The sequence below is a fragment of the Mustela nivalis genome (assembly GCF_964662115.1).
Source record: "Mustela nivalis genome assembly, chromosome: 13".
Lineage (NCBI taxonomy): Eukaryota > Metazoa > Chordata > Mammalia > Carnivora > Mustelidae > Mustela > Mustela nivalis.
Window position 1 is genome coordinate 60,583,352 of NC_139032.1, and position 18,218 is coordinate 60,601,569.

The 18,218-nt window shown below is 43.6% G+C and overlaps 1 pseudogene across 1 annotated transcript; it reads right to left on the reverse strand.

Annotated features, from left to right (window-relative positions):
* Positions 1–17,267: 17,267 nt before the first annotated feature.
* LOC309846170 (large ribosomal subunit protein uL11 pseudogene) lies at positions 17,268–17,752 on the reverse strand (annotated as a pseudogene). The gene has a single exon. The product of its transcript is annotated as a large ribosomal subunit protein uL11 pseudogene (transcript).
* Between the last annotated feature and the right edge of the window lie 466 nt (positions 17,753–18,218).

Consider the following 18,218-nt stretch of genomic DNA (forward strand, 5'->3'; position numbering starts at 1 on the left):
CTAGATTAGGGTCTAGCTTCAGATCTGCCTCTAATTTTATGGGTGGCCTTGAGTGAATCCTATCTTTCTCTGGGCCTCAGTCTCCTGTACATTAAAGAGGTCAGAAGGGATGATCTTTAAGACACCTTTCAAGTTAAAAAGGAGGTCCTATGACTCACATGCTGGGAGTTGGGGTAGAGAGAGAAACCATCCCATGGCAAGATGCCAAACGTTGCGGTGATTCACTCATCCCAAGGCTCTTCTGGAAATGGGTTGTTACAGATAGGCGCGGAGCTCATCCCAATTCCAGCAATCTGTACGGAAGGATCTGGAGAAAGCCACACACCAGCCAGGGTAGCAACATGTGGCACACTATCATACATGAGCAATGGACCTGTGAGTCACAGCACAGTCACTGTCACCCCAGGCCTGGGTGTGTGTGTGAATGCATGTGAATATGTGCATGCAGGTGAGTGGACAGGTGCATCTGGGAACATGTGCCTGCTTATGAATGTATGCTACTGCGTGCATGTGAGAATATGTGTGGTATGTAAGCAAATGAATGAGAAAGTATTTACATGTGTATTGAGGACTAAGCATTTTTTTAGCTTGGCTGTGTCAGGCAAACCAAGACCTGGTGTTTGTTTATTTCACATACCTGTGTGCAGGCACACATGTGTATACACACACACACAGCTTCCAGGGATCAGCTTCAAGAAGCATTCCTGCCTAATACATCCCTACCCCATGCTTGTGATCAACCCCATTCTTAAACCATTCCTTTCCTTGAACAGTGCTTTTCAAATTTTGATGTGCACACGAACCATGTTGGGGAATCTTGCTAAAATGCAGATTCTGACTTAGCAGTTCTGGGCTCAGAACTAAGGGCAATGCTGACATGATCAGGTGTCTGGTTTGGGCCTCAGAAGGCATTGGGGTTATCATCAAAGGTCATCTTTGGCCTTTTCTTAGAGCACTGGACCTCAACTCTATTCAGGGTTGCAGTGTCTGGACATCATTATACCTTTTTTTTTTTTTAAACGATTAAAAAAAAAAACCACTTTATTTATTTGACAGACAGAGATCTCAAGTAGGAGAGAGGCAGGCAGGGCAGGCGGAAGCAGGCTCCCTGCTGAGCAGGGCTTGATCCCAGGACCCTGAGATCATGACCTGAGTCGAAGGCAGGAGCTTAACCCATTGAGCCACCCAGGAGCCCCATTATCATTGTACCTTTTGTAGTTCACTAGGAAATCTCAACATGCAAATGAAAATTAGAAAAACCGTTTACCTGAGGGAAACATGGTTCTTTTCTCTATGCAAAATACAGTAAAAACCATATGCTCATGTAAAAGTTGTTGAACTTGCAATTTTATTCTTTCTTATTAATATTCATTTCAGCATTTGGATTTGTTCACTTATTTTGTAAAAATCTCCATTCAAAAGTAGATAAGCAGTTTCAAGCACTAGAGTTTTAAGGAAAATGTGTCAAATAAAAAAATCAATTCAGAAAATTCTCTCTATGAATTTAATGTTATCATTGTTTGGAAACTGAGAAATGACTGGCACCATTGAGTGGGATGACCCCATCCAATTTCCGAAACACCTGAGTTGGAGAACTTTCCAACTCCCTCATTCTCTCTGATTCTAGAAACAAGTATAGCTTGAATTTCCTGGTCCTCACTCACTGTGGGTACAGAGAAGCTTCTATTAACAATAATAACTTAAATTCTGCTAGGTCTTTAGCCACCTTTCACATTCTCTCCAGGTTGCTCCTTGAGAGTGTCCCAGATGTGTTCACACAGTGGAATGTAGATAGAGATGGTGTACAAATCTTAAGGAAGTGCTTTTACTTTTATTGTCATTTTTTTAACTTTTTTTTTTAAGATTTATTTATTTATTTATTTGACAGAGAAAGATCACAAGTAGGCAGAGAGGCAGGCAGAGAGAGAGAGAGGAGGAAGCAGACTCCCTGCTGAGCAGAGAGCCCGACGCGGGACTCGATCCCAGGACCCTGAGATCATGACCTGAGCCGAAGGCAGAGGCTTAACCCACTGAGCCACCCAGGCGCCCTAACATTTTATTTTTAAGTAATTTCTACACCTAACATTGGGCTCAAACTTACAACCTTGAGATAAAGAGTCAAATGCTCTATGGACTGAGCCAGCCAGGTGCCCTGGAAGTGTCTTTAAAAGTAGGAGGAAATGCTCCTCTTTCTCATATCCTGCTTGCTGGGATGTAGCTGTGGTGGCTGGATACCGTGAAGCCATGTTGGACCGACCATAAGCTGACTTTTGGAATGCATGGTAGAGAAACAGGATAGAAGGAACATGGGTCTTTGATCTTGTGGTATGCCATAGCAGCCCAGTATTTCCTATTGCTGGACTTCTCAAAAGTCAGAGAGGAATAAATTTTTATCTTATTGAAGTTCGTGTTACTAAGGGTTTCCTTTTCCTTACTGAGGGTTTTTCAAAGTGAACCCTACCTCAACCAATACTGATGCCAAAATAGAACTGTGTCCTCCTCAGTCTTCCTGTCCAGAGCCTTGCTGTGTCCATTCTGAAGTGAGGGCAATATGCCCCTTCTTAACTGCTGCTGCAATTGTACTTGGACTCCACAGTAAAAGGACTCCTGCTTTCTTTCTCCTTGTGTCCTTTTTCTCTCCTAACAATGCATGACTCCAGGGCTTCTCATACTTTAGCTTATGTGCACATCGCTGGGGAGCCTATTAAAATGCAGATTATGATTCTGTGGTTCTGGCGGTGGGGCTGGGGCTGGAGAGTCTGCATTTCTAACAAGTTTTCAGTTGGTATTGCAGCTACTGGCCCAGACCATGATTTGAGTAGTAAGGTGTTGGAGTGCTCAGCTGTGAGCTTCTTGCAGGCATGGACCATGTGGAAATCTCACCTGTTTCCGCAACACTTTGTACACAATAGATGCTCAGTGTATGCAGAATGAATGACTGAATAATAAGCAATTAGTGTGCATGATGCCGAGAAGTCCTGCAGAAAGGAAAGGGCTACTGTTTACTATGCATATCTCAAATTTATTTTCACTGGAACCCTATTTTCAGAAATACCTATTAACATTCTGTTGAAATAGTGCGCTGAAAAAAAACCACTTTGTCAGACCCTGATTTACAAGGGGGTTTTCGTCAACCCTGGAACCGGAGTGAGCCAATCTCCATATGGGAGTCTCAAATCCAGGATTCTATTTGGGTGTCTGCTTCAGCAATTAAGAGAAATTGTTTTAGCTCAGACTCTCAGTATCCCGGAGGGCCTGCAAACTCCTTGAGGGGACATGTCTGAATACATTAAAATACAGGAGCCAGGGCTATTGCTACGTTGTTCATTTCTACTCTTCCCCCGGCAGTGCTCAACAAGCCTATGACCCCCTCAGGGCAACAGGAACCTGGCCTGTCTGTCAATTAGCATGTTCCTGTGGATTTGTTCAACTGTCTTTGTTCCTAGGCTGAGCCAGGGAAGACGAAGACTTGCTGGGGAGGAAGAGGAAACAGGAGGAGTTTGAAGCTGGGGAAAAGGCTGAGTTCCCCTCCAGGGACCATGTTGACTAGGTGAAGCCCTAGAGCTTTTTTCCTGTAAAAGAAACCTCCTGGGCTCTGGACAGGTCTGCCTGTGCCAGCTTCAGGGGAAGGGGGGAAGCTGAGAGTTGGGGCTTTGTCATTCCTCTGTAGGAGTAGTCTCAGGAGAGCAGGCCTGGCTGTCTGCTCAGGAACCGTAAGAGTGGCCTGTGGCCCCCAAATTGTCAGATTCACAGGATGGAGTCATGGGGTTTATGCAGGCCACACGGGCACCTAGCCCTTTGTCCTAATATAGGTCTTCACATCAACTCTGGATCAATAGGGAACATCCTACCCAACATTCTGTTACATGTGTCAGAATATATGGCCCCTATGAAATAAAGGCAGAAAGTCACAGGAATAGAGGGACAGACATTGTTTAAAAAGCTGCAGAATGAGATTAAAAAAAAAAAAAAAAGATTAAATGAAAAGAGAATTAATGAGAAAAGGAAACACTGTAAGAGAAACTAAAAATGTAATCACAGAATTAAAACTCACCATTAATCCCTTAGTGAGATTAAAGAATAGAATTGGTGCTGTAAAATATTAAATCAGTGCTATAGAGGTCAAGGTCGAAACATCTCATCAAAAATGCAGGGAAAAGGGGAAATTAAAATGACAAGAGGAAAGTTTATAGGTATGGAGACCAGAGAATAAAGCAGTATCATGCAGACACTCCATGCTTCTGAGAGTGGTACCAGAGAGAGCCGCCATCCAACAGATAAGAGAACACCATACAACCCAGAGAGTGCCACTTGGAAGAGATCAATACATGCCAGGCAAAAATTGCCGGGCCTATACCTGACACCTCACAAAAATATTTGAAGAACTGGGATTTTTTTTTTAAATCCTGCAAGTAATATGCAGACTAAAGAGGAAACCTACAAAGGGAGGGAAATCAGACTGACTTCCAATTCTTATTGCCCTTGATTTCAATAGAGAACATTTACAGAGTTTCCAGAAGAATAAAGAAAAAGATTGTGATCCAATAGTTCAATGTCCCACAAAGGTACATGGAACATCTGAAGACTTAAGAAAGATACCCTCAAATATGCAAGTGTTTAAAAAAAAACCACCTATTGCCCTTTTGAATAAGAAACTTGGAGAAGTACTCAAGATTGTCACGAGATGAAGCAAACTTAGGAACTGAGTGGGGAAGCCCTGGTACCAAAGGACAGGGGGCAAGTGCCTGTTAAACAGAGAGAAATCTTAGAAGTTGTAGAAGTGAACCAAAACAACGAAAAGTTATAAATATTCTCAAAGAAGAGGCAAAAAGGACTCAGGAAGTACTAATTTGCTCTTGACTGATATTAGAGAAAATGTGAGTTAAAGAATACTGAAAAAAAATTAAATACAACTGGGGTGCCTGGGTGGCTCAGCTGGTTAAGTGTTCTGGCTTTTGCTTGGGTCATGATCTCAGAGTCTTGGGATCAAGCCCTGCGTTGGACTTGTGCTCAGTGGAGAGTCTGCTTCTCTCGCTCTCTCTGCCCCTCCCTCTGTCTGTCTCTCTCAAATAAATAAGTAAAATTTTTAAAAGATTTTAAATAAAACCTGGAGTCAGCTATTTTTCCAAGGAATCTTGTTGCTTTCAGAGGAGAATGGTATTCAGAAGCCAAGATCTGGGCACTAGGTATGCTCATTGGTATTGGGGTATTGCTGTTCCCAGGGACTTTCAGGAATTAGGGAATTAGTATGGCCTCTTAATAGTAGGGTCTGCAATGGAGCTGAATATGAGAGAAATGGAAGGACAGAAGACTAAAACCTCTTAGATCACCACTGGCTGTTAAAAACATCATTTGAGGGGTGCCAGGTGGCTCAGTCAGTTAAGTATACAACTCTTTTTTTTTTTTTTTTGTAAGATTTTATTTATTTATTTGGCAGAGATCACAAGTAGGCACAGAGGAAGGCAGAGAGAAAGAGAGAAAGGGGGAAGCAGGCTCTCTGCTGAGCAGAGAGCCCGATGTGGGGCTTGATCCCAGGACCCTGAGATCATGACCTGAGCCGAAGGCAGAGGCTTTAACCCACTGAGCCACTCAGGAGCCCCAGTATACAACTCTTGATTCTGGCTCAGGTCATGATCTCAGGGTCATGACACTGAGCCCCACGTTGGGCTCCGTGGTCAGCAGGCAGTCTGCTTGGGATCGTCTCCCTCTCCCTGTACCCCTCCCCCATGTTCTCACTCCCTCTCTAAAATATATAAATAAATATATTTTTTAAAAAACCCATCATTTGTCTATTCTATTCACCCTATTCTACTTCTCCAGCAGTGACCTTATTCTTATATTAAACTCTTTTCTCTTGTAGTTGCCATTCATAGGACTAAAGCATGGCAGGACCCAGGCTTTCTCCCAGTGGGCATAGGGATGTGGAACAAGGGTAAGAGTCACCAGGGACCTCCTGTTCCTCATCGAGTCCCCATTCCAACCAGGGACAAAGAAAAGAAAGAAAGTTCAGCTCTGAAGTTTTGGGTACTCACTCCCAGTGCAGGGAAACTGCTGGGGTCTGGGGGCCTACAGCACACAGAATCCCTTATATTGAAAATCCCCATAAAAGCATGACTTTAGAGTATTTTTCTAAGAAAGGGCCCTTTTGCTATCACAAGGAATTACTTGCAGATAAGGTTATTGGTTTTTATAGAAACAGTCCTTCCATCTCCCTTCTTTGTCTCCAGACCAGAACAGAGAGAGAAGAGGACAGAAAGAAAAAGCGTGTGACCTGGGGTGAAGGGGTGTCTTCATGCACGAGTACCCCAGGAATTATCCCCTTCTCCCATACTTTTGAGGATTGGGATGTGCTTCTGGTCTTATCACCATTGACTCAAACCTTCCTGTCTATTCCTGCTGCATGGATCTGATGGCCATTTTGAATTCAGACATCTCACCCAAGGAACTACAGATAGGGGCCTGTTGCACCTAACGCACTGCCTTTCTTGCAGTCTGTAGTTGGCAGTCTCTCTCTCTCTCTCTTTCTCTCTTTCAATAGCTTTAATGACATATAATTCACATATCATCCACTTCACCCATATAAAGCATGTACAATCCAGTGGTTTTTTGTAAATTCACAATTATGTGTGACCATCACCACAGGCAATATTGGAACATTTTTATCACCTCAAAAACAAAACAACAACAACAAACAAACAAACAAACAAACCCTGTACCGTTTAGCTTTCATTCCTCTTTTTTCCCCTATTTCCTTGTCCCCCAGCCCTAACCAATCACTAACCTACTCTTTGTTGCTATAGATTTCTCTATTCTGGACTCTCATATGAATGGAATCATAGAGTATGTGGTCTTTTTTTTTCCCCAAAGATTTTATTTGTTTATTTAACTGAGAGAGACACAGCGAGAGAGGGAACACAAGCAGGAGTGGGAGAGGAAGAAGCAGACTCCCTGCTTAGCAGGGATATGGGGCTTGATCCCAGGACCCTGGGATCGTGACCTGAGCTGAAGGCAGACACTTAAGACTGAGCCATCCTGGTGCCCCAGGATGTGGTCTTTTGTGACTGGTTTCTTTCACTTAGTATAATGTTTTCAAGGATGGTCCTTGCTCTAAGCATGTAAGAGTATTTCCTTTCTTCGTCACCTCTCTGGAGGGTGGTGATCAGGCTAAATGTGGCTCTGTGGAGTGGTAGACCTCCAAGTCCAGGCTCATGGTGAATATCATTGCTTTATTTCCAGCCAAGGCCTGGATTATTTCAGAGCATATCACTTGCTTCCTTCTTAGTTGGTTGGTAGACTAGAGACGTGTAACTTCTGATAACTTCTTGCTCGCCTGGTGTGGATTGTCCTTGTGCTCTGTAGATAGGGACCTACCCAAGGCCACCATCACCACCTATTCTTGACAGAGGACATCTGCTATTTCTAGGCATTCTGGAAGGGCTCAGCATTCTGTAACTCATGCTGGCCATGGAGAGGAACAAAAGGTATTTATAGGGGGCACCTGGGTGGCACAGTGGGTTAAAGCCTCTGCCTTCGGCTCAGGTCATGATCTCAGGGTCCTGAGATCGAGCTCCGCATCGGGCTCTCTGCTCAGTGGGGAGCCTGCTTCCCATTTTCTCTCTCAGCCTGCTTCTCTCCCTGCTTGTGATCTCTGTCAAATAAATAAATAAGATCTTCCAAAAAAAAAAAAAAAGGTATTTATAGATGTCTATACATTTCTGAAGCTTTTCTATGGGGTTCTATCTGAATTCTGCATTTTTCTTAGCAGTCTTGGTTGAGGAAATGTTCTAAACATGCTTTGACCTGCACATGCAGAGTACCTGTGCTACAGCTGATGTTTAAAACTGATTATAGGGGGCGCCTGGGTGGCTCAGTGGGTTAAGCCTCTGCCTTCGACTCAGGTCATGATCCCAGAGTTCTGGGATCAAGCCCCTCATCAGGTTCTCTGCTCAGCAGGGAGCCTCCTTCTTTCTCTCTCTCTCTGTGATCTCTGTCAACTAAATAAATTTAAAAAATCTTAAAAAAAGAAAAAAAACTGGTAATAGGTTGGCCTGGACTTTTTAGTAACTGAAAGTGACCAGAAAGTCATGTGGTCTGTTCAAATGCCATTATGGGGCAGAAAGGAGAGATTTAACAGAATTTTTTTGAAGGTAAGCAACTGGGACCAAAACATAAAACCATTTTATGTTTATACTCTGCTGACTTCAGACTGTTCAATAAACTGGTTACACACTTAAGAACATGGAGGCAGAAGTCCCAAATGAAATGGTGTTCAATCCAGTAGTATGTTAAAAGGATAATATATTATGACCAAGCTGGTTTTTTATTTCAGTAATATAAAGATGGCTCAGATTAGTAAGTGCATTAATGTAATTTATCACGGCAACAGGTCAAAAGAAAAATTTTGACAGGAGTTCAGGAACTTGTTCATACAAGGCATTTTTACTCCCTTAACCCAGGTGCCAAACAGAAGCCTATATTACAAAAGCAATGTGTGATTGGGATGATTGTTGGTGATGCCTTGAGAGACTTCTGCTCAAAGAAGCCATTCCAATTCTGGGAGAGCAATTTTTTGAGTGTGTAAGAGAGTCCTAAGTTCAAGGTGCCAAAACTTGCATTTGAGAAACTTTTTAGGCTCCATCTGTAATTCTCAGTGGGGCCTACTGAGGTGCTCCAAAGACCTAGGAAAGGAAATTGCTAAAGACTGGAGCAGCAAGGGGTGCCTGGGTGGCTGAGTCAGTTGAGCGTCTGACTCTTGACTTCGGCTTGGGTCATGATCTCAGGGTCCTGGGATTGAGCCCCATGTTAGGCTCTGTGGTCAGTGGGGAGTCTGCTCGGGATCATGGCTCTTCAGTCTCCTTCAATCTAGAGCAACTCCCACAGCCCTTACTATTTATGCCTGTCTCTGACAGTTTTAGAGGGGACAGGCCTTTCTTTTTGGGGTGGATTTCTTAGTCTGGGTCAACCTGATGTTTCCTTGTGTCCAAACTGAGGCCCTTTGCTCTATAGAATAACAATAATATAACAAGAGCTATCATCTTTTTTTTTTTTTAAGATTTTATTTATTTATTTGACAGAGATCACAAGTAGGCAGAGAGGCAGGCAGAGAGAGAGAAGAAAGCGAGCTCCATGCTGAGCGGAGAGCCTGATATGGGGCTCGATCCCAGGACCCTGGGATCATGACCTGAGCCAAAGGCAGAGGCTTTAGCCCACTGAGCCACCCAGGCACCCCAAGAGCTATCATCTTAATGCACATTTATGTAGCAGGCACTATGCTAAGCACTTTACGTATCTTAACTGTGCATTAGGTGCCACTATTAGTCCCTTTCACAGATGAAGAAACTTGAGTGTCTCTGGTGATAGTTCTGAAGCAGGACACATTAGATCCACCTATTCAGTCTTCTTGAATACTGAAATCTTGTATAGTTAGTGCAAAAAGACTATAAAAGACATTAGCCAAGGAAGAGTTAAAAGCCATGAACAGAAGTGGTTTGGATTTTTCTGTTGCAGCTCAAATGATTCTGTTTGTGGCAACTAATGACCCAGTGGTTCCATTTGATGCTTTAGTAGATAATGCATCTTAAAATCTGCAACCGTTTTAAATTAGACCAAAGACACTTATTTAAAGCCACCAAAGTTGTCAAAAATAAACTCCACTAAACCTCATTATTTCCACCCATGTTAGGTCAGGTCATGAAAGGAAAATGAAAAGTAGTGACTAAAAATGTCAACCCAGTCAAAGCTGTCTGAAAATTTGCCAGTGCGAGGACCAACCACAAAGAGACATAGAACATGATCTCTGTGTATAAAGAAAAACCTACCACAGCCATTACTAAAATATGAGAACTAATGAAACAATTTTGATACTGGCCGAAAATTATGAGACTAAAATATTTTCAAATACCCTTGAGAAAGACCATAATTTTCTCATGTATTAATTATAAATTAAGCACTGTCTATCAGTCTGTTTCAATTCTTAATGAGTATTTTTATCTGAGTTCCTTTTTATTAAATCTCCCTTGGGAGAGGAGTGGTGGATTTACAGATATTTTACTAAGGCCCATTTATTATGGGCCATTGGCTATGGTCATAAATTTTGCAGTTGAGTGACGAGTGAGGAAGGAGTGGAGCAAGAAGTGGATTGAGGCTGAGAAATCGGGTGGGATTAAAGGTAAACTTGCACTGAAAGCAAACAGCTTTTACGTTTTGATACAGCTCAGAATGAGTTGGTAAAAATACCACACTAAAAAGTCCTTTGAATGAAAATAGCAACATTAAAATGGACTGTTTCACTCGTTCACGCACCTCAGTTCACAGGATTTGTGGCACTCATAGGCTTAACACTCACTGTGCTGGCTTTTTCCTGAAGACCCTAAAAGCCATGGACTGGAATCCTGAGTTGTGAGGCCAGCATGCTGAATCAAGATACTGTGCTAGTGAATAAACCTAGCAGACTGCCTGTTGTCCAATTGTCACTTAGGTTTGGTGTTCTCAGTTCATCACATCGGGAATGCTTCTACTGAAGCAATAGAAACTGTTTTATTTTGGGGTGTCTGGGTGGCTCAGTCAGTTAAGTGTCCGACTCTTGATTTCAGCTTAGGTCCTGATCTCATGAGATCAAGCCCTGTGTCCTCTCCACCGCTGCAGGCATGCTCTTTCTCAAAAAACAAAAACCGTCTTATTTTTTACCTGTTGTGTGTGTTTTTGTGCACACTCTTGGTGTAATAAATGGAGATAAACAAAATTTTAATGAAATCTTCAAAAGACAGTTAAATAGTAGTGGTGGGGAGTGAGTAGAGGAAATACCTGTGTACTTTTGGGAATGTGATTCCAGAAGTCACAAGCCTACCTTTTGAGCTCATGATTTTTGTGGTTTGACACAGTTTTATGAAGTATGGCAGAAATGGCTGATTTCCCTTTCTTCTATATAATAGAAACCTGAGTTTTTTCTGACCACATGGCTGCCCAGAAGAAAGTCTGTATTTCCCAAACCTCCCAGCAACTAGGTGTGGCTGTGTAATAAAGTTCTGCCCAATGGGGTATAAGGGATGTGTGCATCTTGGACGTTGTACCTTTAAAGTATAGGGGCATGTTCTCCCCAACCCCTTCCAGCTGTCTAGCATATGGCAGGTGGCTAGGCATCTTGGACCAGGTGCATGAGGGAACCCCATGACAGCAGAGCAATAAGAAAGAGGAAGCTTGGGTCCCTGACAACTTCAAAGTTGTCATACCAGCTGAGCTGCCACACTGGCCTGGACTTTTATCTACAAGAGAAATAAACTTCTCCTTTGTTTAAGCCATCATTAGTCTGGGCTTCTGATGCATGTATGTGGACCTGTGCCTTAACAAATACTGTAGGTAAATCAAGGATCCATTGTAATTGTTTCCATGCTCAGCTCCATAGCCAAGCTGTGAATTCCTTATGATGATCTCTTTCGTATTACCCTCCAGTTCCTCATGGTAGCCCCAGAACTACCCTCAGCCCTCACACAGAATAGGTGCTTGTAAATGTTTATTGAATGAATGAATGAATGAATGAATGAGTGAATGAATGAGTCAGTGAATGAATGGGCTGTGCTGCAAAACAGCCTATGGTGGGAGCTGTGACGGGTGCATCAGAAGAGCTGTGGAGGGAGAGTTTCCTCCCAGTTGGGATTTATGTGTTTGGCTGATTGTAACAGAAACCCAAATAATTAGTGATTTAACCACACAGTGATTGGTTCTCTTCACATGGTGAAGGTCCAGGGGTGGGTAGTTTCTGAAATGAGTTTGGTGGTTCAATGGTGTCAGACTTAAGTTTCTACCATTACTTAGCTTCTTCCTCATGGTCACAAGATGGTAGCCTAACTTCCAGTATCATGTCTATATTTCAGGGAAGCAGGAAGGTCAAAATGGTGAAAGGGAAACCCAGCCAAGCCTGTAACCTCCTGAAGGGCTCGGGCTACTCCTAGTTGTTTCAGAGCCCAGGACACAAGTACAAATGGAGACCCAGCTACCTTATGTTTATCTATTTAAAAGTTGTAATTCAAGCCAATGTACTATTAAATATCCATCTTCCTGCCTTGACAAAGCACCTTCGAAATGACAAAATCAAGAATATATGTCAAGCTATAATTTTTAAATGACTGAAAATCAACATCACCAAAGACAATTGAATTTAATTATGACCGAATATATCTGGGTATACTGCTGATGAGCTGGGAAAGTCTGAATGAATAATAAAATCAAGGTATGCATAATTCATAAGTTATATATTTCATAAAATTTATTTTTCTGGCTTTCATCTCAGCAGAATTCAATATGCTATCAAGATTTTCACAGATTTGGATTCCACTGACAGTAATGATCTGAAGCAGAGTTTGGCAAACTATGACCTGCAGGCCCACTGCCTGTTTTTGTAAATAAAGTTTTATTTGCGCATAGCCATGCACATTTTTTTACATATTGTCCATGACTGTTTTCATGTTAGAACATCAGGGTTGAGTGCTTAGGACAGAAACTGTACGACCTACAAGCCTAAAATATTTACTCTTTGTCCCTTTAAAGATTTATTTATTCATTTGAGAGAAAGAGTGCATGCATGAGTGTGGAGGAGGGGCAAAGGGAGAGCAGGAGAGAGAATCCTCAAGCAGACTCCCTGCTGGGCATGGAGCCCAAATTGGAACTTGATCCTAGGACCACGAGATCATTACCTGAACCAAAATCAAGAGCTGGCCACTCAACTGACTAGGCTACCCAGGTGCCCCCTCTCTGGCCCGTTAAAGATTTTATTTGTTTATTTATTTGAGAGAGAGAGAGATTGGGGGGAGGGGCAGAGGGAGGGGACAAGTGGACTGTGCTGAGCACAGAGTCCAACAGACCCTGAGACCATGGCCTGAGCCAAAATCGAGCCAAAATCATGGCCTGAGCTCAAACTACTGAGCCACCCAGGCACCCCTCTGGCCCTTTAAGTACAAGTTTGTCAACCCCACCCGAAAGGATTAAAACATGAAATATAATTGTAGTGAAAGTATACAGGATTTGAATATGTTTCCATCCAAAAGTGTAAGTTAAAAATAAGCGTAAGTTAAAGTGAACATAAAAACCAAAGAATTAAAAACATTTTTCACATTCATTTTCTAGAAAAGTTATTTTTCTTTTAAAGAAGTCATAATTATCTAACAAACTGGAAGATAAAATACAAATTATAACCCAAGTATAGTAACGCCATTTAAATAAATGTCTTTTATTTTATTTTTAAAAATTTAATTAACTCTTACTAAACATTTCTATGAAAATAAGACTTGGCATGCTATCATTGAGCATCCACATCACTGCCAAGGTAAATACTTCGTATCATGCTTCATGCACATTCTGTCTAGATCTACATATATGCAGATTTGAGAGTGATATGAAGTGTTGAGTATGGCATCCTGTTCTTCAGCCACCATGTGCAGTGGTTGTGAATGGCTTGCTAATTAGTGACTACCTCCAGGAATAGGACTGGAGCTACAAGAGAAGCAAGGAATTGGATTCTTGGCTGAGTAGGGAAATATTTTGTTGTGTAAGAATAAAATATTCATGCTTTGTGCTAGAAAGGAATTAACAAGGTAACCTGCTTATTCCATCATCTAAGCTCTTCTGCCATTCAGTCTTTCCTGATTTCTGAAACAGTGTCCATTTCCAGAGTCATCAGGTGCAGAAGCACAACATTTCCAGACTGAGTGTATTTCAAGGAAATAGAGCAACGTGATAGTGTGTTTCCCTGGGGCCTGACGGTGTTTGTAGTAAGAATGGATGTTTAGGATTTGGATTGCAGTGTATCAATGTTGAGCTCTTAATCCCAAAAGACAGGAACCATCTTTGTGTTTGTCAAGTGTGTGTGTGTTTGTGTGTCTATGTGTAAACGTATGTTGATAGTCATGCCCAAGAGTGAGTGTGCATGTACATGTGTGTGTCTGGGTACAGTCAGCCCTCCTGTCTTCCTTGTGACTGGCCTCTGTCAGCTTGATCTCTGGCTCTGCATGCAGGTGTGAGAATCAGGGACCCTGAAAGGACACCACACAAAAAATTAGCAGCACCCCCAGGAGAAGCCTCAGTGAAGCAGCTTTGCAAGCGGAACATCCTGCAAAAAAATAAGGCACAGATCTCATGCCAGCCAGGGGCTGTCATTCCCTCTCTGGAGCCAGAGGTCCAGAGGTCACTGATGAAGGTCAGTGGCAAGCACAGAGTGGCCAGACCCCAGGGACCTGGGGTGGAGGTGAAATGAGCTCGTTGGAGAGGCAATGCTGGGGCAGGCTGCCCTTCTGTGCCTTCTTGGCTATGTCTCACACAAAGAGAAGCCAAAGAAAGTCTTGTGATCTCCATAGGAAAATGGTGTGGTATGTACACATCTATGTAAGTTTGTGTGCATGTGCATACATAGCACACACATGTAGGTATAGGCACATGTGTGCCTGTGGGTGCACACACTAATATACCTGTGATAAATGTCATAGGCGGGGACCCACATTATCCCATTGCGCCAAGAGTCATAACCACGGTTCATGCTTGGGTGCCCATGAGATTACATGCCAAAATTTTTTAGCCTGCACGTTTTTCTTCAAGTGAAGTCCTGACTGTCTCAGATTTTCCCAAGTTTCCAAATTGTCAAGGACTGCAATAGGCAGAATGATGGCATCCCTAAGTCCCAGAACCTGTGAATAAGTCATGCTACAGAGCAAAGGAGAATTCAGGCTGCAGATCAGTTGGGAGTGAGCTGACTGTGAGATGGAGTCCTGAATCATCCATTTGGGCCCAGTGTCATCACAAGAGTCCGAAATGAGAGAGGAAGGCAGGGGAGGAGGAGGGCTGGAGTGATGCAGTGTGAGAAGACTCACTGGCCAGTACTGGCTTTGAAGATGGAGGAGACCACGGGCCAAGGAATGTGGGTGGCCTCTAGAAGCTCGAAAGGGCCAGAAAGCAGATCCCTGTGTCCCTGCCTTCCCCTGCCAGAGCCTCCAAAAAGGAATACAGCTATGCTGACACTGTGATTTTATTCCACTGACACCCATTTCAGACTCCTGACCTCCCAAACAATAAGATAAGAAATTTGGGTTGTTTTAAGCCACAGTTGGTGGCAATTTGTTATAGCCACCAAGGAAACTGATGTGAAGCCTATTTCCTTACTCAGTTATGTCATTACTTCATGCTTCCAGGTTTTCACTGGCTCCCCTAGTCCTCACCACGACTCGGGACAGGATGTGCTCACCCCCTCTGAGCAATAAGGAAATCGAGGCTCAGACAGATGAAATGGTTTGCTGAAACTCATTTAGATGTTCACTGGGAGAGGTCCTTTATATGTTCAAGGTCAGCAAGGGATGAGTTTAGCAAGGAGGCAGTATGAGGGAGGGGGCAGAATCGTACTGGGGGTGGGGAATGGAGCCATGGCTCCATACCAACTTGCTATAGGACTTTAGGCAAGTTGCCTTACCTCGCTGGGTCTCAGTTTCCCCATTGTTAAGTGAGACAATTGTATGAGGTACTTTCAGTCCTGATGCTCAGTGCTCCAGGCAAGAATAGACCTATATAAGCTCAAGTGGTTTATTAAGACTCCAGGAGCAACCAAGAAGGCAGGAGGCGCCACCCTCCCCCAACCCTTGCCCTAACTTCCCACCCTTCATGCTACATTTTGCCCGGGGCCATAATGGCTGGAGGAGGGCCCAACTTTGTCAGCAATGATGAAGGGAGAAGAGAGTCAAGTAATTAGCTAGGATGTGAAATTAGAGCATGAGAGAGTGCAGGGGAAGGGAACCCCGGGGTAGGGGGAGCACAGTGTCTTCCCACCTCCAGCATCCCTGAGATGCCACCTGGGATTGTTCTAGATAAGCAGTTTTGATGGCAAGGTTGGTTTTCATATGTAGCCAGGAAACGACCTTATCTCCTTCTAATAATACCTACTCCCAGGGGTCTGGTGTGTTCCTCACAGCACTAGGCAGACAAAGGATCTGAACTCAGAGTCAAGAAGCCAAATCGTCTAACCTGCCTCGTCACTGTGGCTGCTAGGAGAACCCTGCAGCAAATGAGGTGGGACTGAGATGTCCATCCTGCAAACCAGTTTACCTCAATCTGGAGAACCAAAGCTCCTATTGTACATTACTCAAGTGTCGAAGAAGATTCCATACAGCTAATGTAGCTTCCATCTACCCTTGGAACTGAGCCTCGTGCTATAGTCCCTTGCTACTCCTGCTGTGATCTATGGCCCAGAGCTTCTGCATCCCCTGGGAGCTCATTATCAATGCAGCATCTTCTGATTCATGTGCATATTCAAATGAGAGAAGCCCTACTGGCCATATATAGTTCCACCCTCCTTCATATATAGCTCCACCCTCCCCACAGAGCTGAGGACCCCCCAGAACCAGGCCCCTTTTAGACCTCCCTTTGACTCTCTCCGTCTTGAGATCTCCTGCCCAAATGGAACAAGCTTGCCTCCAAAACCTGTACTGACTTCTTCTGTAAGCCTGTTGAACCTCTGTCCTCAAGGGATGGTCAAAAGGTGACCGTGGGAGTGGCGTAGGAGCTGTTCGGGTGAGTTAGACCTTGGGCATGAAGACTTAAAATCCATACCTGTGTGCATATACCCTTACAGTACAGGATGGAGCCCAGGGACAAGGGACGGGGCACCTGGGTGGCTCAATGGGTTAAGCCACTGCCTTCGCCTCAGGTCATGATCTCAGGGTCCTGGGATCAAGCCCCGAATCGCGCTCTCTGCTCAGCAGGCAGCCTGCTTCTCACCCCCACCCCTGTCTGCCTCTCTGCCTACTTGTGATCTCTCTCTGTCAAATAAATAAGTAAAATCTTAAAAAAAAAAAAAAAAAGGGACAGGAAGGGTGGAAAGAAAGGGAACAGGTGCTGTGGGCTATAGGGCTCCTCTTTTATTTGTCCCGAGTTCTTCAGTAGTCAGGAATAGGCCTGTGTGATTTTATAAAATAATTTTTCTTTTCTTTTTTTAAAAGATTATTTATTTATTTATTTGACAGAAAGAGAGAGAGAGAGAGAGAGAGATCACAAGTAGGCAGAGAGAGAGGGGGAAGTAGTCTCCCCACTAAGCATAGAGCCAATGAGAGGCTCGATCCCAGGACCCTGAGATCAAGACCTGAGCCGAAGGCAGAGGCTTAACCCACTGAGCCACCCAGGTGCCCCAAAATAATTTTTCCAATTATAGGTCGGGTACATATCTGTCTATGGCAGTCTATGATTCTGTCCCCCCTTTTTTGATCATAAAATTATCCTTTATTGAAATATTTTTCTTTGTAGTTTTTAACTAGCTGGGCATTCCACTGTACCACTATTGATGTCAACTGTGATGTCATGAGGGTGGTGGCCATCAACATTGCAGCCCACAGATTGGGCAGTCCCCAGGATCTCTTTAATGGTTCCAGAGTGTTCTCTGGCTAAAGATCAGTGCTGCATCTGTTGGGCAATATTGATAATCTCATAAAAGTGACATTTCTATCATGTTTAATGTTTTTCTGCTTCTTTCTATCTCCTGGTGGTTCCATGAGGGTTTGATAATCAGGGAAGAGGCAGAAGTTACAACTTCAACCGAGCCTATCTGTTCTAAATAGTCAGTTTCACTGTAACCCTCGGACCCTTCACTGGTTGCCTAGGTGATGTCATCACCAGCCTTTTTTGGAGACGGGCTCAGGGGGTTGATCTTTGGTGCCAAGGCAGTTGTGGCGCAAGTGCACCTCGGGTATATGACTTTGATTTCATTGGGGTCAAACTCAGGCTGCATGGTAGAGGCAGCTGGTTTTGGGTGAACCCGGATTCTAGTGGCCGAAGACAGTTGCAACTTTCCCTATTCTGAGCCAAAAGCCAAAAGTATGATTCCACTCTTAAGGTGGGCTTAGATAAAACATTTCTTAGCAGAAGGGAGAATTGGAGCTGGGCTTTGATAGATGAGTAGGAGTTCAATTGGTAGAGACTGAGGGGATAGAACAAGTGAACAAAGTGAACAAAGATGTGGAGGAAGAGAAATGGGAGGCATTTGTGGAGAAAGATATACTAGATGCTGGAGTATTTTCAATGTGGGGCCAGATCATGCAGGTGAGGACTTTGGTCACAGGGAGTCCTTGAAGGTTATGTGAAGGGAAGCTGCAAGTGAAGGCAGTATTTAGGAGGCTTTTCAGGTGGAAGTATGGGTAGTAACTTAGAAGAGGGGAGATTAGCAGTGTGGAGATCTGTATTTGACAATTGAAGCA